Source organism: Lepidochelys kempii, chromosome 2, assembly GCF_965140285.1.
Source record: "Lepidochelys kempii isolate rLepKem1 chromosome 2, rLepKem1.hap1, whole genome shotgun sequence".
NCBI classification, from domain to species: Eukaryota; Metazoa; Chordata; order Testudines; family Cheloniidae; genus Lepidochelys; species Lepidochelys kempii.
The window spans coordinates 248,013,681-248,038,508 of record NC_136381.1 but is presented as its reverse complement, the minus strand read 5'-3'; positions in this window follow the sequence as shown (position 1 = coordinate 248,038,508).

Sequence of the window (24,828 nt, the reverse complement as noted above, 5' to 3'; positions counted from 1 at the left end):
AAATTGTCCCCTACACTTTCCAAAAAGTTCCTGGATTGCTCTCCCAACAGATCTCAGGATGATTGAAGTCTCCCATGAGAACCAGGGCCTGCGATCTAGTAATTTCTGTTAGTTGCCGGAAGAAAGCCTCATCATCCTGGTCTATAGCAGACTCCCACCACGACATCACCCTTGTTGTTCACACTTCTAAACTTAATCCAGAGACTCTCGGGTTTTTCCTGCAGTTTCATACAGGAGCTCTGAGCAGCCATACTGCTCTCTTACATACAATGTAACTCCCCCACCTTTTCTGCCCTGGCTGTCCTTCCTGAACAGTTTATATCCATCCATGACAGTACTCCAGTCTTTTGAGTTATCGCACCAAATCTCTGTTATTCCAATCACATCATAATTCCTTGACTGTGCCAGACTTCCAGTTCTCCCTGCTTGTTTCTCAGGCTTCTTGCATTTGTGTATAGGCACTTAAGATAACTCGCTGATCATCCCGCTTTCTCAGTTTGAGGCAGGAGCCCTCCCCTCTTGTGCTCTCCTGCTCTTACTTCCTTCTGGTATCTCACTTTCCCACTTCCTCAGGGCTTTGGTCTCCTTCCCCTGGTGAACCTAGTTTAAAGCCCTCCTCACTAGGTTAGCCAGCCAGCCTGCTTGCGAAGATGCTCTTCCCCCTCTTCGTTAGGTGAAGCCCACCTCTGCCTAGCACTCCTCCTTCTTGGAACACCATCCCATGGTCAAAGAATCCAAAGCCACCCCTCTGACACCATGTGCGTAGCCATTCGTTGACTTCCACGATTCGACGGTCTCTACCCGGGCCTTTTCCTTCCACAGGGAGGATGAACGAGAACACTACTTGCACCTCAAACTCCTTTATCCTTCTTCCCAGAGCCACGTAGTCTGCAGTGATCCGCTCAAGGGCATTCTTGGCAGTGTCATTGGTGCCCAAGTGGAGAAGCAGGAAGGGGTAGCGATCCGAGGGCTTGATGAGTCTCGGCAGTCTCTCGGTCACATTGTGAATCCTAGCTCCTGGCAAGCAGCAGACTTCTCGGTTTTCCCGGTAGGGGCGGCAGACAGATGACTCAGTCCCCCTGAGGAGGGAGTCCCCGACTACCACCACCCGCCTTCTTCTCTTGGGAGCGGTGGTCGTGGAACCCCCATCCCTAGGAGAGTGCATCTCATGCCTTCCAATCGGTGGAGTCTCCTTCTGCTCCCTTCCCTCAGATGTATCATCTAGTCCACTCTCCGCATTTGTACCTGTGGAGAGAACATGAAAACGGTTGCTTACCTGTATCTGCATTGCTGGTACATGGATGCTCCCCTTTCTTCTTCTAGAGGTCACATGCTGCCAAATTTCTTCACCATCCTTCTGTCCCTGATACGCAGCCAGCTCTGAATCTTCAGAATATTGTGTCTGTAGAAGCATATCCTGACGTCTGTCCAGGAAATCTTCAGTTTCTCTTATGCAACGCAAGGTTGATACTTGTTTCTTCAGACCTTGAACCTTCTCTTCCAAGATGGAGACCAGCTTGCACTTTGTACAGACAAAGTTGCTTTGGTCCTGTGGAAAAAAGACAAACATGGCACATCCTGTGCAGGTAACAGCTGAACGTTCACCTCATCCATATTACCTTCCTTCTAAGAGCTTCCTCAGGTGTTGTGGTAACTACTAAGAGAAGCCTGCAAGATGAAAGCTTCAGGGGGCTCTTCCCAGGCAAACTCCCTCTGTTAGCCTCTCAGCTGACTGGCTTTTTATAACAGTCAGGCCCACTCAAGGCTCACCTGGACAAAGCATTCCCAATTCACACTTTTCAAACAATCAAGCACATGGTCAAACTGAAATTGTTCCCGCAACAGACACTCAGATACTCACCAACACAGCCCCCCAATGCAGCACTTAGCTTACCTCCTCTCTGACAGATCCCAGGCAAACTCACTCTGCTAGCCTCTCCGCCGTTAGCCTCCCTCTGTTCACCCAAAGATCAGCCTTTGCATGGGGTTATTTCTCAAATAAGAGGTGGCTGCTCACATCAGACTTGACCAGGGGTTGGACTAACTAAGCACTTGGCTTTTCAAAACATTTTCCACATATCCCAATAGGTGCTCTGTTCAACTTTCTGGAGCCCTTTCCACCCTTATTCTTTCTGTTTCTCCCTCAGCCTGTGACCTTTCCCAAACTCATATTGAATGAGTGTTTGGTTAGTTAACATACCACAAAACTCTCGAAGGAGAGTCTTTTTGTGCACATCATGCAGGCAAAGTGCATTGTGTAATATTTCCCTGCCACTTTCATGACATTTGAGTCTGCACAGGACACAAGTCTTACATAAACAGGGTTTTAAGATCTAAGGCTCTCTCTTGAGAGCTTATGAACTTGTGTAGGGTTTGTGGGTGTTGCTTCTCTAACTGCAGAGAACAGTTTGCACAGAATACAGTAAAACAAATCAAAATCAAAGCTTATGGCCTTGATTCAGCAGAGCACTTGAGCACTGATTTCAGTGGGATAAGCACATACTGAATACTGTATTGAATAGAGTGTACGACTATGTGTGCACAAATTAAACATGGGCAGGGAAGTAAAACATGTATTTTTCTGGTTGAAATACTCTTTGTAGCCTATTATAAACTGGAATTTACTGGAGGGCTGTGAACAGCTGCAGCCTGTACTCCATTCCCCCCTCAACAACATAAACTCAATACTGAATATTCTCCCCTCACCTGGGGTTTGCCTCTTTTTAAAAAATCTGAAATAAAGCCCATGGCAGAACAGTACATAATCACAGAAAGGCTTTTCTCAGCAGGTCTTCCTGTACCTTCCTCTTGCTCTTTCTTCACCTGAGACCCTCTCAAACCTTTGCATTCTTGGGTCAGAACTGAAGAGACCCTCCTGACCTAGCTTCCAGGGTGACTCAGAAAAAGTTTTATACCTCCTTACAGTTTCTAAAGTATGACACTCAGTCATTGGATCCTGTGGTCCAGATACTACTGTCACATCTGTATTACAAATAGATTAGAAGTAATCATAATTTGCTGCATTACACATCAGCTGCATATGGTGGCAAGGGTGAGAACCGGCCTAAGTCTTTAGAAGTGACTAAGGATTTTGCATGCCGTACTTGGCACACCTTAAAAGGAACCTCATTTTTCAGAAAGTGGTGAGTAACCACCCTCAGAAAATCAAGCCCTTTTAAGGCATCTTAAGTTAAGCATCCAGAATCTCCAGTTGCTTTGAATTCTGTGACCTAAAGTCTCAAAACATCTTGTTCCTTCTTTGCATAAAGAAAACATTATGAAAAAAATGAAAGCTATTTTGCATAAAATGCCAATTAACATACTGCCTGAGAAAACTGCCAATTTATAAGCAATAATAATTTATAAAGATTATTTTATTTACAAAGCAAAGCACCTTTTCCCCACCTGCTGAGGCACTCAAGTTGCTTCACAAGCAATTTAAAATTCAACACAATTAACAAAAAATGCTCTTTTTTTTTTAAGAAAAAAACCACTGATGTAATTTAAAAAAACAACGAAGATTGTAGCATCACCAAAGAGCAGCCGCAGAGGATCAAGAGAAGCTTATCAAAGGGGCATCAGGGATTCAAAGCTAGGACAGCTTTGATAAAGCACAGTTCTCAGATGGTATTTCTAGGGTGGGTGGGGATGAGCCACTTCAGATGGGGAGTGGGAATGCAGAGCACTAACACATATAAAGGGTTTCTTTTCTGAATTATTTAGTGCTCATGAAAGGTGCTGGATGAAAAGGTACCTGATGTCCTCTCTTTATCTGCAGCACTGCCAGAGAATGAGAAGTGGCAAAAGTTAACGGGCATCCTTGTTACATGGCTCTGCTGAGGCCTGAACCCTGATCTGGAAATATTACCCTTGAGGATGACAGGTTTGCTTAGTCACCTTGCTGACTCAGCCCTTGGTCTCTGCTCCAACAGTTTACAAGGGTGGTAAGTAGTGCTACTTGCAGGGGTGAAAGTAACAAAGGATTTACCGGTACTCCGGAGTCCTGAAGGGGTGGGGCCTTTAAATCCCCAGGCTCTTTAAATCAGGATTTAAAGGGCCTGGGGCTAGGGCTGTGGGAGCAGCAGCTGGGAGCCCCGGGCCCTTTAAATCACCCCCTGAGCTCCCAGCTGCAGAGGCAACTGAGAGCCCTAGTGTTCAGGGGTGATTTAAAGGCGGCTATTTAAAGGGCCTGGGGCCAGCGCCCCAGCCCTTTAACTTGCCACCAGAGCCCCGCTGCGGCTACCCCAGGGCTCTGGCAACAAGGCTCCAGGGACAATTTAAAGGGCTCAGGCTGGATTAACTTTTTGTGGGCCTGGCGCCAAACATATTTGAGGGCCCCCGAGAGAAAGAAGAGGCTAGGGGCAAGAGCACAGCGGGGCATGGTGGTGGTGGCGGGGGTGGGTGTGGGGGAGAGAAGGATCGGTCCCCAGCTGGAGCAAGGCAGGGGCCAGGGGAAGATGAGCACAGTGAGGCACTGGGGGAGAATTAGTCCCTGCTGACTGGAGCAAGACAGGGGATGGGGGCAAAAACACAGTGGGGCGGGAGCTAGGGTTGGTCCTTGGAGCATGGGAGGGGCTGGGGGTAAACTGCAAGGGGAACAGGGCTGGGGAGGGGGTAAACAGGATCCCCCCCACACCACTGCCCACATAGAGCGGGTACCTACCTTCTCCCTGGTTCTAGCCCATTCTCTTTGTCTCTCTCTCTGCACCAAGTGGAGGGTGGGGGTGCACTGAGAACAGGGCTGGGGATGCAGGGTCTGGGAGGGAGTTAAGGTGCAGGAGCAGGCTGGGGGTTGGGGTGCAGGGTCTGTCCAGGAGCTAGAAAGAGGGAGAGGGCTCAGGGTTGGGGCAGGAGGTTGGGGTGTGGAGCGCTTACCTGGGGCAGCTCCCATTCAGTGCAAGGGGTGCAGGTGGGTATGTGGGGTGGGGGACGGTGCAGGAGCTCCCGTTTGCTCAGGGTTGGGGTGGGGATGTGGGGGGGTGCAGAAGTCAGGGCATGGGGTGTGGGAGGGTGCAGGAGTCAGGGCAGAGGGCTGGGGGTGTGGGCTGGGGTTGCTCCCAGCTCCCTGCCCTGAGCGGCTCATGGCAGGGAGCTGGAGGGGGTATGCCCTGATTCCATGCCCTTCCCCAAGGCCCTGCCCCCGCCTCTTCTCTTCTTCCTCAAGCCAGCAAACAGCTGATCGGCAGCATGGAGAGAGAGCGGGAGGGGGAACGCAGCACACTGGGGTAAGAGGCTGGGGAGGGGGAGCTGGGCTGCCAGCGGAGGCTGCCCTGTAGCAGCAGGACAGAGCCCCAGGAGACGGCAGCACCAAGCTTCTGCCCCCATAGGAGAGAGTGGGGGGCAGAGAACAGCAGCCAGGGACCCTTCCGAGCGTGGGCTCTTTAAATAGCCGCTGGAGCCCCACCACTGCTACCCCAGGGCTCCAGCAGCGGGGCTCTGGTGGAAATGTAAAGGGCCTGGGGCTCCAGCCGCTCCTGGGAGCTCCGGGCCCTTTAAATTGTCACCTGGGGAAGCCCATCTGCCCTGGTATGGCGCACCAACTCTTGCCGATACGCCGTACCGGGGCGTACCGGCTTACTTGCACCTCTGGCTACTCGTGATAGACACACCAAGCGGGGCAGAATGGCAGCATTAGACTCTGGCTCCTGATGAGTGGGAAAATCAATCACAGTACCATTTTGTCTAGTTTGATCTGTATAAACAAAAGCCAACATGAAATAAGCAAGTTGAAATGGCTGGATCCCTCTCACCATCTATTCCCCCCCACTTCTCCATATACACACACACACACACACGAGAGTTTAGTGGGGGGCAAAGAGCATCAGTCTATTTGAGATTGAGGAGGGTGGGCCTAGGCCCCCATAGGTCAAAAGGCCTACCTCAGTTGAGGGAGGGGGCCACACAGCCCAGAAGACAACTCATTACATGGGACAAAAAAGGGAAAGAAAAACCAGGAACAGGAGCACAAGTCGAAGGTTTACAACCAGGGCACTGGTTGAGAGCACTGAGCAGGGCCATGGAAGATGTTTGGAGTAAAGGCTGGACTGCCAGAGGTCCTTGCCTTCACAGGGTGGTAGGATGTCTCTCAATTTAGTGTCAGGTGAGGAGTGTACAGAGGGGTGCATAAGATGATTTAGATATGTTCCCTGGGCCTGGCTCCGGAGTGGACCAGCTGGGTAGTAAGCAGCCTGTTTGGGTGGTATGCTGTGGGCAGTTGAGAGCTCATGGGGTAGGGGTCTTGTGTTGACCTCTGGAGATTCAGGGAATATGGATATGTGGGTAGCCACCACCTGCAGCACCTGTTCTAAGTACATCAGAGAGGCATTGTGGCCATCACCTCCTAGGGCACACAGAAGGAGATGCAAGGGGTGTCCAGCCCCATGCTGTGGGTGACTGTCACAGGGGGTGCACCACTCTCGCTAGCCACAGCCTGGGAAGTCATTAATTCTGGTGACATCAGCCAGGACCAACCTCCAGCACAATACGGGGGCCTCCACCATATATGCAGATAGATGGGGATTGATATAATGGAGGCTTCCCCACGGACTGTGGTGGACCTGGTCAGAGACAAGCTTCCAGGTCCTGAGGAGGTCCTGCTAGAAGCCAGCAGCTCAGGGAGTTCTCAGGGGAACCTCTTATGTATCTGCAGCTGATCATATCAGAACTCTCAGAGGCAGCAGAGGAAGGCATGCACCAGCTGGCTTCATACTAGTCTAAAAGCATTGAAAAGTCTTTGCAGAGCCTGAAGGAGAACATATTGACCTGACTCTTGACACAGACCAGGCCCTGTCCTCCCTCTCCCAAGAGGCCTCTCAGGACCCCCTCAGAGACCCAATGCTTCCCTAGCCTGAACTCCAGGACCTTCCCTGGGTTTCTGGGGTGGGCTCAGGATGATTAACTGGTGCCACACCATGGACAGAACCAGCTGGTTGATGACCAACACCCTTACCCCTAAAGAAAGAGGTGCCAGACAAACCCTATCCATGCCTGCACCTGGCCAGATACCCTGGCTTTCAATTCAGGGTATTTCAATAAACTAGCAGAAAGGGACCAGTAAAGGAGAGGTAGACACCAAGATAGATCAGTGGACCTGTGCCTCACTGGATAGAAAGGAGCCGACCTGCCACCCAGTCTCAACCACCAGGCCAGCTGACCTGGTAGCTTGGAAAGCATGCCTTCTGCTGCTCGAGGGACAGGTGGGCAAGTGACAGCCATGCCCTACATGGAAAAAGTTGCGGAACAGGTAGAAGTTGTCCAAGGTGGTCCAGATTGGGACAGTATGTCTGTTCAGGATGTATCAGGTCCACCAGCATAGACTCTTGCTACAACAAGATGACCTTGTAGTCTATGGTGAGGAGCAAAACTGGGCCTCAATTCATCAGGTTGCAGCAGTCCTACTCTTTTTTTTGGCAGACGGGCAAGCTGGCCTACTTGCACAACAGGGTAGCAGCTCACTCCTGAGGGACTCAGCCCAGCTGATGGCGAGGTCTGGCCCAAGGAAGTCCCAGAACATACAGTAGAGCTCCAAGGTCAGCCCATTGATGTCAAGGGCTTCCAAGACTTGGCCAGAGTGAGAGGACCCTCCAGCCTCTCCTGGTCACCCATGCCAACTGTCAGGAGTCCATCCCACAGAATCTCACTAGCATCGGTGTTGGTCAGAGTTGGAGCAAAAAGATCAGTGTAAAAAAATCCCTCACCATCTCTCACGTCATATCCAGATCCATCAGAGAGGTGCCATCAAGTGTTTTTTTTGGCAACCCTCCTCTTTTCCAAGGCATGGAAGAAGTGGGAGCTGTAATCTCTCTCTTGGAGGAGCTGGCAATGCGACTGGTGAAGACACTCTGGATCCAGAAAGGGTACATCTTGACAGCCCTGAAGCCCTCTTTTTGTTCACAAAATAGGTACAGTACAGCCAATTACATCCCCAGTTCCCTTGGTTCTAGAACACTGTATGCGTGATTTATGTATTCATTGTAAATTATTCTGCCATAGAGGGACCAACTCTACCGTTTAGAAGGTAGTTTGGTCTACAAGTCTAGTTACTCCTCAAGTTCTATGCTGAGCGTGCTAACAAGGGTGTAAATCACTGCCAATTTTGAGAGGTTTTTTCCCCCCAAAGAAGAACTTGGAACTGGACAACCAAGTCATTTCACAAAGTGCCAAACAGCCATCAGAGGGTAATGAGTTTGGGTCATGCTCACTACAGACCAGGGCTGGAGTTCAAACTGCGTTCTGGATGTGATCCAGTCAGAAGTTATTGGTTCATGAAGTGTGTGCATGTTTCTCAAAGGTGGTGTTTCAGGAGTAATGAATACAATCCTGCAAACCGGCCGGGGTAAGGCTGCCTGTGCACTGCCAATCGATCAACTGAGCACAGCACAGGATTGAGAAACTGAGTTCCATATAGATGGTTTTATTTCCGGCCTTGCATCTACCAAGAGGTAGTGCTGGCTTGTGGTAGCTGGGTATGACCAGATAGCAGGCCTGCAACACAGCTATTAAAACACGTACTTAAAAATATCAGAATGAATGATAGAAGAAAGAAAAGGAGGTCCATGTAGATTTACTAATGTCAGAGGATAGTCCTCATCTCAAATGCTCCCAAAAGGAAGACACAGGTAAGGGGTTACTTGCTTGAGAATTTACAGCAAATCATCTGCCTTTATGTATTTTCTAAATAGCTTTTTTTGCTGTTGGCAGTGCTCAGACATGTTTACTATCCTCTCTGAAGTGAGAGATTGGAGGGATAGCATGCCATTTCTTTTTTTGAATCAGCACGTGTTATCACTTAAGTAACATATAATGCCGGGAATGCCAGGATTAGTGCTACAATAGAACCTCAAGAGTTCTGAACACCAGAGTTATGAACTGACCGGTCAACCACACACCTCATTTGGAACCAGGAGTATGCAATCAGTCAGCAGAGATGAAAAAAACATAACCACCAATACCATATAATACAGTACTGCAGTTCTCAGCCAGGGGTACGTGTACGTGTTTTCCAGAAGATATTTGCCTAGTTTTATAACAGGCTACATAAAAAGCATTGGCAAAGTCAATACAAACTAAAATCTCATACAGACAAAATGAGAAAGTAAGCAATTTCAGTAATAGTGTGCTGTGGTACTTTTGTATTTTTAGGTCTGATTTTGTAAGCAAGTAGTTTTAAGTGAAGTGAAACCTGTGGTATTCAAAACTAATCAGACTCATGAACGGAGTACAGTAGTCTGGAAAGGTTGAGAACTCTGTTCAATGTAAATTACTAGAAAAATAAAGGGAACGTTTAAAAAAGATTTGACAAGGTAAGGAAACTGTTTCTGTGCTTGTTTCATTTAAATTACGATAGTTAAAAGCAGTATTTTTCTTCTGCATAGTAAAGTTTCAAAGCTGCATTAAGTCAATGTTCAGCAGTAAACTTGAAAGAACCACCGTAACGTTTTATTCAGAGTTCTGAACCACCTCCATTCCAGAGGTATTCGTAACTGAGGTTCTATTGAAATTTATTATACAGCACATTAGAAATAAAGCCTGTCGTAACTTACAAGAAGAACTGTATTTATAGCTACAGTAAACATTGAGGGTTTTCACTTTAAGTGTCATGGGTCAGAACCTCAGCTGGAGTAAGCAAGCATAGCAGAGTCAAAGGAATTATGCCAGTTGACATCTACGGAGTTTAAGGTTTCAAATGTGTTGCATGATATCTTAGGTTTTCTGTCTTGACAGAAACTTGGACATTTCTCTAATCTTAACAATAAAAGAGTCAAGGTGAAACAAGACCGTTTTTATCATTGCTAAGAGGGCTGCAGCAAGGCAAACTTGGTCACAGAAGACTTGGAGGCTTTACTCTTCAGATTAACCAAAGATGCAAAAGCATCTCCACTAGAGGCTCAGCACAACAGTACATATCTCAAAGCACAAGAATGTAGGCAATGAGCTACCACAGCAAGGAGCATGGCACAAAAGCATAGAGTTAACACAATACCAGTGTCTCCAGCTAGGTGGGTCCTAAGAAATAAAACTGGACTGAGTAGCTAATCTCATACTTACTACCAGCATAACATCTAACATTTTAATTAACTTTTTCAGGCCTGAAAGGACCTTTCTTCAGATGGTGTTAGTATGTATCAGGTGAACTATAATGACCTATGTATCTGATCTAGATACAGTATAGGGAGATTTTAATGTTATGATAGGTTAGCTAACATCAAAACTGTACTTGAAATGCTGTCCAGGATTCTCCTGTCATTGCTCAGTCACCTTTGATCTAGAGAATGAAGAATCTGGGATTTTGTTGTTTTTACATGACTTGCTGCGCCCCGCGTCCCCCGCCCCCAGGATTGGAATTATTGATAGCATTATAAATGGAGAAAAGGGAAGAGATAGCAATGCAGAAAAAAGTGGCAGAGAAATAGGAGAGATGGAGTGGGGAAGAGATGAACAGAAAAGGATAGAAGGAGGAAGGGAAAAGAAGCAGGGAAGGGAAAAAGTGGAGGGAGAGAAAAAATGTGATATAATAATGGAGACAGGAAAAATGACTAGACAAAGAAGTTCAAAAGGGAGGGGATAAGGAGAGATGAAGAAAGGGAAGGGAAAGATCAGGCTGGTACTATGAATTTTGAGGAGAGGGAAAGAATCAGTCCATGAGGTGTGCGATGTATAGGAATAGGGTAGTGTCCCTTTAAATAGTTGGAGTCCTTTGATGGTGCTCACCATGTCTGTGTTTTAGAAGCCCCCTGCCAAACAATGAGAGCAGCAGCATGTATTGTGAGCTTAGAGCACCCCAATGCCAGATGGCACACTATTGCCATGATATTTACCCAAAAGGTGGCATCATGGGAAAGCTAATAACTCACGAATATTAATATTCTGGTGTGCTGCAGAAGTGGCAGAAGGGGGAGCCACAGGCACCCTAATTAGGGCCCCAACCCCCTGCTCCCCTGTCACCTCTTTGCCCTGAGCCCCCACTCTTGGGCTGTCCCTTCCCCCCAGGCCCTGCTCCACCTCTTACCCCCAAGACCCTGCCCCCACCCCGCTCCTCTCTGCTCCCTCCCCCCAGTCGCTTGCCTTTATGGCCAGTAAAAATTAAGACGTCACAGCCCTCCCACTTTGAAAAGTTTGGGTGCCATGGCCCCTTGATCCCCCCATTCTGGCACCCCTGGTGTGCTGTGTGTACAGTTAACCAACAAAAAACTTTACAAGTGTGCTGAAAATGTGACTAAACTGTGTTTAAACTAGGCATGTCAGTGGGAGTTGGTAAACAGGGTTTTTTTCTGGACAAAAGAAAGAGACCAACACTTCAACCCAGGTGCTGTCAAAATCAATGTGCTATTAATTTGTACTGGAGGTTGCAGGAAGAGATCATCTGTCATAAAAATTACCAGCAGCGTAGGGATCAGCACGGAGTCTACATCAGACAGCATGGCATTTACACCCAACAAGGGAAAGGAACTTTGTCTATGGTGACCCTTCAAAAGAATACATTTTAATGGTTTGCTAGAGCCAGGGGTTTTCAGGACAAATTTTTTGGTGGCCTCAGAGTGCAGCCACCAACTCTCACTGGTGGCTGCTCTCGCACCTTTTCCTAAAATATTTAACTAGCTTTAGGAAAGCCAAATGAATATGGACATATACACACCCAAATCATTGTAATTTAGTTATTGTTAGCAAGTAAGTCTGTTGTTAAATGTCATAGGAACAAACAAGTATCACTGTTCACAGAAGACTTATTCAGCCCTGCAAGTCTGAGGGCAAATTAAGACTGGAGGGTTGGTTGGGGTACGCAGTAGGTACCAGGGGTGATGCAGTTGTGGGGGGGGTCTGGGGAGACAGTGGGAGGCTAGAGTCTGAAGCCCCATCACCAGAGCCCAAAGCCCCATGGCTGGGGGACAGGGATGGAGCCTAAAGCCATGCGGCTGGAGCTCGGGGCTTAGGGTTGCCAATCCTCCCAGATTGGCCAGGAGTCTCCTGGAATCAGCCTCAATCTCCCAGGTGCTATTGAAAGCAATCTGGGAGATTTTAACAGTCCAAAAGTCCAGTTGGCAGTGCAGTGGGGCTAAGGTAGGCTCCCTCCCTGCCCTGGCTCCATACGACTCCTGGAAGCTGCCGGCATGGCTGGCTCCTAGGTGTAGGGGCAGTCAGGGGTGGGGGTCTCTCTGTGCTGCCCCTACCCTAAGCACCAACTCCGCAGCTCCCATTGGCCAGGAACTGCGGCCAATGGGAGCTGTGGGGACAGTGCATGGAGGTGGGGGACAGTGCATGGAGCTGTCTGGCCACCCCTGATGATAGAAGCTGGAGGGACATGCTGGTTGCTTCCGGGAGCAGCCTGAGGTAAGCACTGCCTGGCTGGAGCCTGCCCCAGGCCCAACCCAGAACCCCCTTCCAGGCATCAACCCCCTGCCCCAGCACTGAACCCCCTTCCACACCCAAACTCCATCCCAGAACCCACACCCTGGCCTGCACCCCAACCCCCTGCCCCTACCCCAGCCCTGAGCCTCCTTCTGCACCCAAACTCCCACCCAGAACCTGCACCCCAAACCCCCTACTGCACCCCAACCCCCGGCTCGCCCAGGATCCCTCCCACACTCTGAACCCCTCTGCCCCAACCTTTCAGCCCAGAGCCCACACTCCCTCTCACCTCAAACCCCTGCTACAGCTTAGTGAAAGTGAGTGAGGGCGGGGGACAGTGAGCGATGGGGAATGCGGGGGAAATGGAGTGAACAACATTCTGGCCACCCCCCCCCTTTTTTTTTTTTTGGCTTCGGCAGTTGCAAAACCTAGAGCCAGCCCAGCGGGAAGGAGACAAAAAACTGAAAGGAGATAAACAGAAGAATATGTGGAGAGGAAAATGAGAAGTAGAGGGAAGACAACAGAACTCAGGAACTGGCATTCTAGACCCTTTTTTGCCATTGCCTCAGGTTCTCTGGATAACTGGAGGACTAAAGTGATTCCAGTCAGCAATGTAACAAGAAGAGAGTCTGCTTTTAGAGACACTGATACAGAGTAGAGATGGGCCCTGCATTATGAAGTTTACCTCCAGAACCCAACATTCCCAAAATTCCTACCCAGGCTTGAACTTCAAGCCCATTATTTATAAAGGAGACAAGTCACATACCTGGGCTCTGAATGAACTTTCTCAAAGCAGGAAGGCACTCAGAATTGATGTTCCACTTTGGCCTTACTTCTAAAGTACAGAAAGAGGCTCTTATTTGCCCTAGAAACAGCCTCACCCTCTCTGCTGTTGTGTAGCAAACTGGGCTGGCTTCCTCCCACTCCAGCAGTAGCTGCATTTCACTGGTGCTCTGGTACATAAGCTGTGAATCATTTGGGATCCTTTGGCTTGAAAGATGCTACGTTAGTAAGAATAAAGAATTTAAAAAATTAAACTTTCAGGAACACACAGCATGCGGCCAAAAGGGGGGAAGAGGAAAGCAATGACTAGAATGGTTTGGAAACTTTCATTTTATCCAAAATTTTCAAAATTTTTGTTGAACGTTTTCGTTTCTTTCAAAAGTTTCCCCACAGAAAATACTTACTATTTTCCAACCAGCTCTAGCATTGACCAAAATATAAACAAACTTCTTGAAAACCCACACATACTAACCAAGAACTTAAACTTTTACATTTTTCTTTAATACAGTTAAATGATGGGACATTAGTCTAGAGTGGTGTTAGAAGCATGAATTGTGTTTGTTGCATGGGAAGAATGAGCTGCTGGCGGCTGCTGCAGAAATAGGGAGCTTTGATTGCAAAAACATGGAGCAAACTGAAGCATGGCTCTATCTCCCTGGCTGAAAAATACCAGGTAAGTTTTATTTTGCAACGTGCTGCAAAAATGCCCCCTCCCTGTTTTGGTCTTCAACTGGAAATATTAGAAAACAATGACGTCAGCCAAAAAAAAAAAAAAAGAAAAGAAAAGAAAAGGTTTTCACCTTCCCTCCTTTTGATGCCATGTTTTCAAATCTTGTCTAAGGCCTTCTGCATTGCAGGCTGTTACTTGTGGCCACTGTTTCCAGCATCCTAGTGCTAACAACGCACTATGGAGATCTGTGTGCTTACTCAGGATCCATTGTTAATTCCCCAGCAATGCAAGTTAATGGGATTCACTCTCTATTCCACCCCCACCCCAACTCCAGTCCTTGGAAGGGCCAAATCCCATCTCAGTTACAGCACTGAAAGTCCATTGAATCCAATCAAGTTGCTCCACATTTACACTGATGTAACCGAAGGCAGATTTTGGCCCTATGTTGTTGGTGTAGTTGTATATTAATGTAGGCTATTTTCTGAGGTTGGTTCCTCTTTGCAATGTGTATCAATTTACTGAAAGCCAGAGTGTTCCTCTAAGCTTCCTGTATCACAAATGTACCATTTGGAGCATGGCTAGGGAGAGAGTTTTCATTCAGTCAATTAGGGCTGTGTTCCAGGAGGGGGTGAAATTGACTTGCACTTATGTCCATTACTGTTGTTGCTAGTTTTGCTCTGTTTAGAGTATTTTATAGGATGGGTTCCTTTTGTAGCATGTGGAATTCAATCCTTACTACTTTAAAGTTTTTTTCCTTATTGAACTGCTTTTCTTCCTGGTGGAATCTGTTTGTATGTTGGTTTGGAACAGAATGAAACCTCAGTTTAACAAACCGGTGCATTGCAGGGATTTTTGGTGAAGTGTTACTAGCATTGTCTTCATTTCCAGCCTCCTATTTCCTCTAGTATTTACTCAGCTGATTAATTTTAACAAGCACCTGAGAGAGAGTAATTCTACAACACAAGGGAATTCATAGCCCGAGAACAAGGGGAAAAAAGATAACTAGGACTAGAAAATGATCGTATTCAGGTGGCCGTCCCCAGGAAACGCACCTGAGCGTGAGCATATGAAAGGGGACTGAGTGGAGGAAGGTGATGTATAATATTCTACCTGCATCTCACACACTGGGAGAGAAACCACATTTTAAAACCATTTCCGATGAAAGAAACTCAGATCCAAAAAAAGAGATGGATACCAGGCACAGGCAAAGTGAAGGTATATCCTGCACCATCCGATCTCGGAGCATTCTGGAAGCCTGAAAAAAAAAATCCCATGGAACTTTATGCAAGATCAGAGGTGGAGGTCTTGCCATCCTGGCCCAATTCCAATGCACACAAATAATTGCTGCCTCTTAAATCCTTGTGGTGATTGCAGCTGGATCCAGTGTTTTTCTTCTCTTCCTGACCAAATCTGTCACATGGCATAGCAAACAGATGGCACGTTGCATCTGAGCTGGCTGAACTTCAGCAGTGTGGAAGGTGATTCTGGAAGACATGAGACACAGTTTATACAGCACTTGGAGAATCCTGTCGAGGAAAGGTGCTATAGAAAGACCAGACCAGATTCTATCATCTATATAATTAAAGTGCTCTCCTCAGATTTGATCTCAATTTATTTAATTTAATCTTGGTCCAATCTTTGGAGTTTTTCCTTCAATAGTGACAGGTCTAACAATTCAGAACCATACGTTGACTCAAGAGTCCTCTTCTGCAGCCAGAACTTGTGACAAGGCTTTAGAAAGTTTTGTGCCTCCATTATTATGTAACTAAGCACTTCTATACCAGGTTTTTCCCCGTAGATCTTAGTGCATGCTACACTAGCTGATAAGCATTATCATCCCATTTTACAGATAGGGAAATTGAGGTACAGAAAGGTTAGTGGACTTGCCAAGGGTCATACCAAGTCATAGGCAGATCTTTTGTTCTCAGCACAGTCTTCTTACTCCCCGACTGGTATCCTACCCACTGGGTCTCCTGCAGAGCTGAAGTGGTGATTGGGGTAGAGACTGAAGATGATAAACTGTATTCAAAATGTCCTACTGTTACAGAGAAACTTAGGGCTGGTCTAGAAAAGCTACAGTGGTATAGCTATGTGGGTGGGATGAGTGTTTTACCAGTGAGACCTCTGGCATGGATGCAGTTATACTGCTATAAAGGTGCCTCACACTGGTATAATTTATTCCCAACCAGGAATAAACTGTGCTGATATAAGCACCTTTACACTGATGTAACTATGTCCATCCGGGGGGGTGGGGGGAGGCATGTGTATTGCTTTAATTACACTGGTACTGTTAAAGTGGCAAAGTTTTCCACTATAAACAAGCCCTTAGATAACTGTGCTAAAGACAGGGGGCTGGGTGGGAAGGTGTTATTACTGATCGTTTTCCTATTGCTAGAAGCAAATCAAGACCAGGGAACTCCACCTCTTATTTATTCCCTCCCCCACCCTTCATTCCCAACTTTCTTCTGTGCTTTGGAGAGCCCTGAACACAGCACTGGTCCCCTGAGTAGGAAAGCTCCACCAAGCTAAGGTGCTTTCACCTTCAGACCAGCTGGCAGCAGTTGCCTGTCACCCTCCCCTGTGCAAAGCCCAAGCATATTACCTTTGTGACGTACTGCATCTGCACTCCAACTGGCTTGGTAAGCAAGAGACTAGAGGCTGTTCCTGAGTGAGCCAGGGTCTCCCACTGCACAGGGCTGCTGCCAGGCAACAGGACTAAAGGCAGACATCCTACTCCTGCTGCTGCACTGTTTATTACAGGTGCTGAAGTAAACAAGATCATATTCCCACTTTCCCTTCCTAGATTTTGCTGTGACCACAGGCGTAGTGCCAGGGACTTTCTGGAGCTGGTCACATTTGCAAGGTAGTCAGTACAATAAAGGGAATGATTCTTGCCTTGATCTCACTAAATTGCCATTTGATGTTCACACTGCAAAGATGGCTCAGGGTGGGAGTATACTACTGAAATATCCATCACAGCACTTCTATCACTTCCTGAAAGAAAGGAGCAGACAAAAGATCCATGTCGTGGGTGGTCAGATTGCACTGCACCCTACACGTCGTACTTTATCTTTAGCCTCTTTAAAAATAAACTATGATGGTTGCCCTGAGAAACGGGTTCTTACCCCCTCATCCCCTGCAGTTTTGCACAACACAGTCCCCCTCCTCCCCTGCAGCACAACAGCAACATATTACATTTTACAAAGCAGCCCTCCAGAATCCAGCTAGCCAAGAAGCTACAGTGAGACTGTCTCTGAAAAGGGGAAAGGTGATAAAAATTGGAGATTTTTCTCACTGCTTCTGCAGGCATAACATCATGATTGAGTTTAATTTGCCATTGCAAGTAAGAGGAAAAAACATCTCCCCCCCCAGTGGAAAAGCATTGGAACAACACATGTACAGTGCTTGTACCATTTACAGAAAAACTTAGGACAAATCCACTGTTACCATGTCATTTTACCTTTCCCAGACAAGCATGTAATATCTACCCAGGTTGCACTTTTACAGCTGTCTCATGCATGCTGCCGCAGAATATCCTATGGTGATGAGTTTCATGTTCCACAGATGGTAAGGCACACACAGGGTTAGGTTAGGTCAAGCTCAAAGAGCCAAGGCTAAATTCATCCCTAGGGTGATTCCACTGAAATACTTGAGCTACACCAGGAACAAAGGTTCTTATTTCCAGACAAAAGATCCATCTTTTCAGTCTGAGCCACCCTCTTTCATTTTATCAGCTGTCAGTTAGCAGTTACTAGGTCCTGCTTGGCTCAGTTGGGGATGCAGGAGGAAAGCTTCCTCTATGTGGTAACAAAAGCAACCATCGTATAAATGCAGCCTGTGAATGAATGCATGTGCCTCAACAACTCAGTCTCTACTGACTGAGCTGGACATTCCAGGACTGATTCCAAAAACAGGTCTCCCTGTTGATTGTTACTTTCTGAAGTGCCAGTGATCTTGAGGATAAAGAAGTCACTAAAATAGTAGAGGCCTCGGCCCTGAAGAGCTTCTAATGCAAGGGAAGGGAGCCAGTTGAATACTACAAAGATTTGCAAATATTTTTATGAAAAAAAATGTGGCAAGCCTACTTTGCTGTGATCCACCCTTTATCCAGGAAGGAGGTAGTGAATTTTCCTGTGAGCGTTTGCTCCAAAATATGGTACCAGGAACAAGTCACTCATTATTTGCTGTTATCCTATATGTCAGTGTGGGTTTAAAAAACACGCCACCATTTGAAACCTCAACTTTCAGCCTATCTATAAACAACCCATCCTCAAAATGTGTTTTTTTTAATATGTAAAAATAAGTCTCCTATGTAAACAAACCAGCCAATGAAAAAGCCCAAAGAATGAAAAGAAGAATAGCCCAAGCAAAACTTTTAGTTCACGAAAAGAAAGGGAAAGCACAGGCTCTGTTAGTGCAGTAGGGACTTCACTACTGCTGTTGATTATACATGAAAAGTGCTCAGATACTATGGTATAAACATAGTATAAACAGCAGTATAAAACCCTAAGACAGATGTAACGTATGTTGGGACTGCATGGTTTTTCATGCTACTATGTCGGTAAAGAAAAAAGCAAACTTTTAATGCACAATGGTTTGCATTAAACAAAAGCTGGGACCAAACCAGCACCTGCTGTCTGGAGTGGGCTATTCTCACTGCAGGGGGAATATCAAGATGAATGTGATGCCCTAACCTCCTCCCACATTAGGATATATGAGCAAGGTTAGGCTATAATAGTTCTATGCCTATTTTATTTGGGTTCTTATGCTCCCACCATCACTTGGATGTCAAAGTACCTCCCAGAGCAATACAACAGAGTAATTTACACTACTGCTTAAATGCTTTCTGCTCAGTGATGAAGGTTACACGGAGTCCTGAAGGGTGGATACATATTGCACACATGTGGTTTAATTACTCATTATGCACAATTTATGACAAATCTTTCCCAATTTTTTCTTTTTGTGCATTTTCTGAGAATGGATTCCAATTTCTACCAGTAGTAATTTATCTGCTGCATAGTCCACACAAATCAGTTTCAGCCTATGGGTGGGTTGTTTACCAGAAAATTCACACATGAAAATGTGTCTTATTCATTATTTGCTATCCTATTTAAAAAAAGCTTTTGTCATCCCTTTGGAAAGAGCAATATCATGCGACTTAAGTGACCAATCACATATCACCGGTGGTAAATACCTAGACAAATAGGGTCAACCAACTTGCTAGAAAAGTCAAATCCATCAGCCAGGCCTTATTGTAGAACAAGAGTGAACCAGGCAAACGCAACCCCCCTTCCCTGGCTACTAACCCCCTCTATCAAGAGCTGGTGACAAGAGCTGGACTGTGCATTGTGCCCTGAAGATCAATAACTAGAACTTCTTATACCCAAGGGGTGAGAGTGAGTGAACCACATACTAGATACAAGGCTGAGCTACCTAGTTAGATTCTGGATCCAAACTTCAACATTCAAAAACATTTGATTGTATGCTCCTTGGAGCAAGGACCATCTTTTTGTTCAGTGCCCAGGGCAGTGGAGGGAGGTTCTCGGTCCCTGACTGGGGCTCGTAGGCACTATAATAAGTGGTTTGTTCCATTAGAGAGAAGGATCAGGTACAGAATTCATTTCTAGATCCAACCTTTTCCAGTGTTCTGCAGTGGTTTGATCTAGGGATTGGTTTTCAGTCAGGCCCATCTCTACTATATCCTGTTGTTGTATCATACATCCTTACTAAGAGACACTTAAAATAACCCTCTAAAATGACAGGAAGAGAATTCCATCAGAGTGAGTTGCAAGTAGCAGCTGCCGGAGGTGACACTGAACAGTTTAAATGTCAAAATTATTGAAGACTGTATTTTCAGTTTTATTTGGCAGACAAATCACTACAGTTTTCTGGCTATACATGCTAATCCCATAAAAACATTGCAAAATCAGAGGAAATCTTAACTAGCTAAAAAAGGGCATGGGCATAGGAGAGCCCAGTAAATACCCCCAGAGTTAAGCAAACTTGATAAAATTACAGCTATGATTTAGAAAGACAACTATCCCAATTAGTTCAAGCAGCTACTTAGACCATCACCCAGGTAAGAGACTAATAGAAAATTTAGAGCAGGTTCTTTTTCCACTTCACCCATGTAAGCTTCCCTAGATATAAGGTGGAGTGAAGTTCTGGAACAGCCTTCCAAGGGGAGCAGTGGGGACAAAAAACGTAACTGGCTTCAAGACTAAGTTTATGGAGGAGTTGGTATGATGAGATTGCCTACCATGGCATGTAGCTGATCTGCAACTGCTAGCAGCAAATATCTCCAATGGCTGGTGATGGGACACTACATGGGGAGGGCTTTGAGATACTACAGAGAATTCTCTCCCACGCGTCCGGCTGCTGGGTCATGCCAAAATGTTCAGGGTCTAACTGATCACCATATTTGGTGTCAGGAAGGAATTTCCCCCCAGGTCAGATTGGAAGAGACTCTGGGTTTCTTTAGCCTTCTTCTGCAGCATGGGGCATGGGTCACTTGCAGGTTTAAACTAGTGTAAATGACAGATTCTGACTTCAAGTCTTTAAAATCAGTGGTCTCCAAACAATGTTTCTATCACCCCCCCCCCGCCCTAATGGAATCTGTCTGCACCCCCTAGGAGCTATGGTTGGGAGCCAGGGCGAGGCCATGGCCAGGAGCAGAGCTGCGGTTGGGGCCAGGAGCCAAGGCCAGGAACGGAGGCCAGGGCTAGAGCTGCAGCTGGAGCCAAGCTATGGCTGGGAGTAGAGCTGCAGCTGGTACCAGGGGATGAGGCTGGGGCTGCAGTGGGCCTGAGGCCAGAAGTGGGGTTGCAGCTGGGGCCAGGAGAAAGGCTGTCTCAGAGACCATCATACTGCATTCTCAGACAAATTGTCCTTGTTTCTGTCAAGTACAAACTATTGCTCTAAAAAACACTCTCAAAAGGCAAACTCCTGCACTGCTGACAGGGCTCACTATTACAGGATGCAAGAATCCCCTGCTAAGATGAAGGCTAGGTGGCAATATGCGGTGGTGGGACGGGGTGGGACTCACCATACTAGTGCCTCCTGCTGGTCATCTTGCAGATCAGCTTCACAGGTCAGTAGTCTGACTCTCAGTAGTGTCTGCCACTGTCACTTCTGCTCCTGGACCCATGTCACTCCAAGGACTGCAGTGTCCTCTTCAGGACACAGCTCTCCGGCTGTGCCTCACTCTGTTCTCCCCACTTCTGGGGGACGGTCCGCAGTCCAACGGTCCAGCCATTTACTCAGTGGCAAGTAGGAGGGGGACCTGGACCTGTTCACTACTCTCGGTCCTGGCCCAGTGACCCTGTAGATGGCAGCCACTTGCTGCGTCCCCTCTAACCTCTCAGTCTATTTGCATAGGCCACGTCCCCACAGCCCCAGTACCTTCTTCTCCTTGCCTCAGGACCTCAGCCTGAAACTCCCAGCACCAGCCAGGAACTCTTCCCTAGCTCTCCTGGTCCCTGCTAGTAGCACTGCTCTGTCCAGGGTCCTGGCTTTCTTCAACCTGCAAGGCAGCCAGCCAGCCCTCCCGCCTTGCGCTCCAAGGAGCAACTGAACCTGCTCTGCCCTGCAGCTCTTCTTTTATGGGCCTGCCAGGCCATGACTGGCCGCTCTTCGTAGCCCCTCTCCTACTAGCTGCTTTCTGCACAGCCTCCCTAGGGCTCCATTAACCCCTTACAGGCCAGTGTGGTGCAGACACCCCATAACAGGTGGCTAAAGCAAAGAATCATAAGTCAGAATTTTTCTGTTCTAATCATGGCTTAGTCACTGACTTGGGCAAATTACAATCTTTGTGTCTCTATCTACCTAGTCTGTATAATGTAGTTTTCAAAAACATATCTACTTCCCAAGGTGCTGTATTCCTCGATCTCTTAAGTAGTCTGTGTTCTGAGAACAAAAATGTTTAAAAAAATAAAAAGGATGTTGGTTTGATAACATAAATTTGACACAATGAAAACTAATTTCTCATTGCTTATATTCGCTCCAGAAACTTCCATACTACAAGGATGCACGTACACACATCATAGTTACCACAAAGAGAGGTGCAGGTTTTTTCAGTCTTGCACGCAGTTCCTAAAGAATTGGAAAGCTGCTCTGTATTGTACTGCAGCTGAAATATAACATTTTAAATATTTAAATAATGCTGAAATGGCTGGATCTGGAGACCTTGCTGTGTGTCTGCAATGGACACAAGCAGTTGCCCTTTGGGCTAGATTTATTTCTACAGATTACTGCTTAAAGAGCGACAAGTTCTAGATTACAGTGCACCACCTTCCTTTCTTCTGCTCTCTGAATCTAGCTAGAAGGCTACATTAAAAAAAGGAATATCATTTTTTGTGTCGCAGTAACACCAATTACACTAGAAGCACTAATAAGTGTTGGTGGTAGGGAGAGAAAACACTGCAGACACATAAATTCTTACATTCAGATGTAGTTTAAACAGTTTAGCACCATAGGGCTTAGTTCATTAAGGTAAGTAACAGATGTGGCCGGAATGGATTCAGACAATTCATGGATCTATAGATCCAGGTTCTGCATTAGGATGGGCCCAATGGACTCAGAAAATTTGGATTCAACAATCTATGGGAGGTGGGGCCATGGTTAGACATTGCTGGTGCCTTGCATGGTGGCTAAGTACAGGCATGATTTGAGGACTTCAGTAACACAGCCAAAGGTTATGGGTCTATTACAGGAATAGGTGGGCAAGGTTCAATGGCCTGTGAGGACAGACTAGATGATCATGATGGTCCCTTCTAGCCTTCATCTCTGAGTCAGTCTATGAGATCGCACAGGCAGGGCAGAGAACTAGAGGGCTATGAGCACTTTTACAGGGGGCTCTTTGGCTTGCCGGGGCATGGGGCTGTGATTTGTTGGTCCTTGGAGAATGAATTTAGTTCTTGTCTACCAGTCAAAGTAGCAGGCATAGTAAACACACTGAGCAACATAGGCTTTCTACCATTTCACATCAGCAATGCTCTCTTGCAAGCTGTGATAAGTAGATTAGCTTGTAACCTCATGAGGATGAAACCATTCCACTCTCACTGCCTTAGTCATATTACAACAAAGTTCTTTGACACAATCTTTACAGTAGGGAAGAGTTCTCTGTTTAACACTTTGCACCTCATTTAATTTGTACTTGTTCTTAAACTCTGTCCCTGAGCAATATCTCATCCCTCCATGTCAGATCTGTTAACTAGATAAGAACACTCTTTCCAGCAATGCAACAGGAAAGTTCAGCTGGTCTACAGGGGGACAGTTGAAGCTTGATCTAAATTATGTAAATATTCTTCCAGCAAGTTCAGGTGCAACAAAAGAAAGATGCCTTTGACTCCCTATAAAATAACAGTTCTATGCAGATCCCGCTTAGGGACGAGACAATTATGCCCCAATTTGGTAAAGCACGGAAGTCACATTTCAGGCTCTTGATCTCTCTTCCTCATTGGTGTAATGTGTACCTTCGCATGAAGAGGTTATATTAATGTTTGCAAAAAAGAATTTAGGTCTTTGAATGGAAGGTGCCAAGTGCTGTTAATCAAACAGCCTAATGGGCTTTGGTTTCTGGTTGATTTTGACATTTGAGATCTCATGCTTGCCAAAGGTGCAAGTTTAAAGCCACAGTTACAGCATGGGCAGCTTCTCCAAATCCTCCTGCAAATGGGATTCAAGATTGACCTGGAGAAAATAATGAAATGAGTATGATCTTGAGAGGACCTATAATCCCCAATGAAGTCAATGTAAATTGTGGATGGTTGAGGCCATCTCAGCATCAGGTCTTTAATCCTGCTCCCCCTTTTCCTCCCCTGACTCCCTTTGTGGCCACTTAAGAATCAAGTTGGATTCCAAGTCAGGGGAGGGGGGGAAATCCAGTCATGCAGCCAGTGATTTACTGTGGCATGCAGTGCTATGTGCATGCAGAGCAGGGATGGATTAGTACAAGCTGACCAATGCCTGCAAATGCAGGGACACAGGTGGCATAAAAGAAAAGGAGGACCTGTGGCACCTTAGAGACTAACACATTTATTTGAGCATAAGCTTTCGTGAGCTACAGCATAAACATATTTGTGCTGTTTTCTCTTGCTGACACTAGCATTGAAGCATTTTCAGAGGCAGCCAAGGTATTGAGTCTCATTGCATGAGCTGTGCTGGTATTAAGTCAAGAGTACCTGCAAAGACTTTCAGTACTGCAGGTCTGGTGTCTGGCTGCCACAGGTGGAAGTGAGGGAGGTTGCAAAGGCACATCTGTGGTGCTTCTGTGCTACTCTATCCTAGTTCAACATCCCGTTAGTACTGCCTGAATTTTAGTCCACTTTGTGTAATGATGCAGGAGAACTTATTGTACAGCAGGAACTCCAAATTGTCTGTCTGATTTCTAGGAAGAGCCAACTTTCCACACTTGCCCTTGTAGCTCATTAGTCCTCTCCAGACATTCATCTGCCGATCAGTCACCAGGTGACCAAAGGCTCCCTGGCACAGATGGATGGCTTTCTATCAGAGACCTGAATCTCCTTTTCCACTGAGGGATCTCCAGCAAGCTGACATCTTCCAATGTCACTGCAGCCTGTAATAATCTTAATTCCATTACTAGTTTAAAAAAACATTGGTCAGTCCCTGTCCACAAAAGCCTATAATTTTTATTTAAAAAAAAAATAATTACTTGCCATTGTTGAAGGGTTGAGTGTGAGTGGGACGGAGGGGAGAAAACCTAGGACACAGCAGCATCAGAGCATAGAAACGGAGGAAACTGAATCCCAAAGAGAAAAATTGAAACTTTTCCCTTGCTGTGATGCAGAAAGTTAAAGAGGAGAAACTTTTTTCCCACCTGAACAGAAAAGTAACGAGTTGTCTCATTCAGTGGAGGTGAGGTACCTATGATGGCACTGACTGTCAGAGAAAGGGTCCAGACCCTCCAGGAGAAAAGAGCGAAGGCCAGGAATGACCTGCTGCAGGGGAGATACAGAAAGACTTTGCCAACAGGTCAGAGCAGCTCCTGGAAATGCAGAAGGAGACGCTGC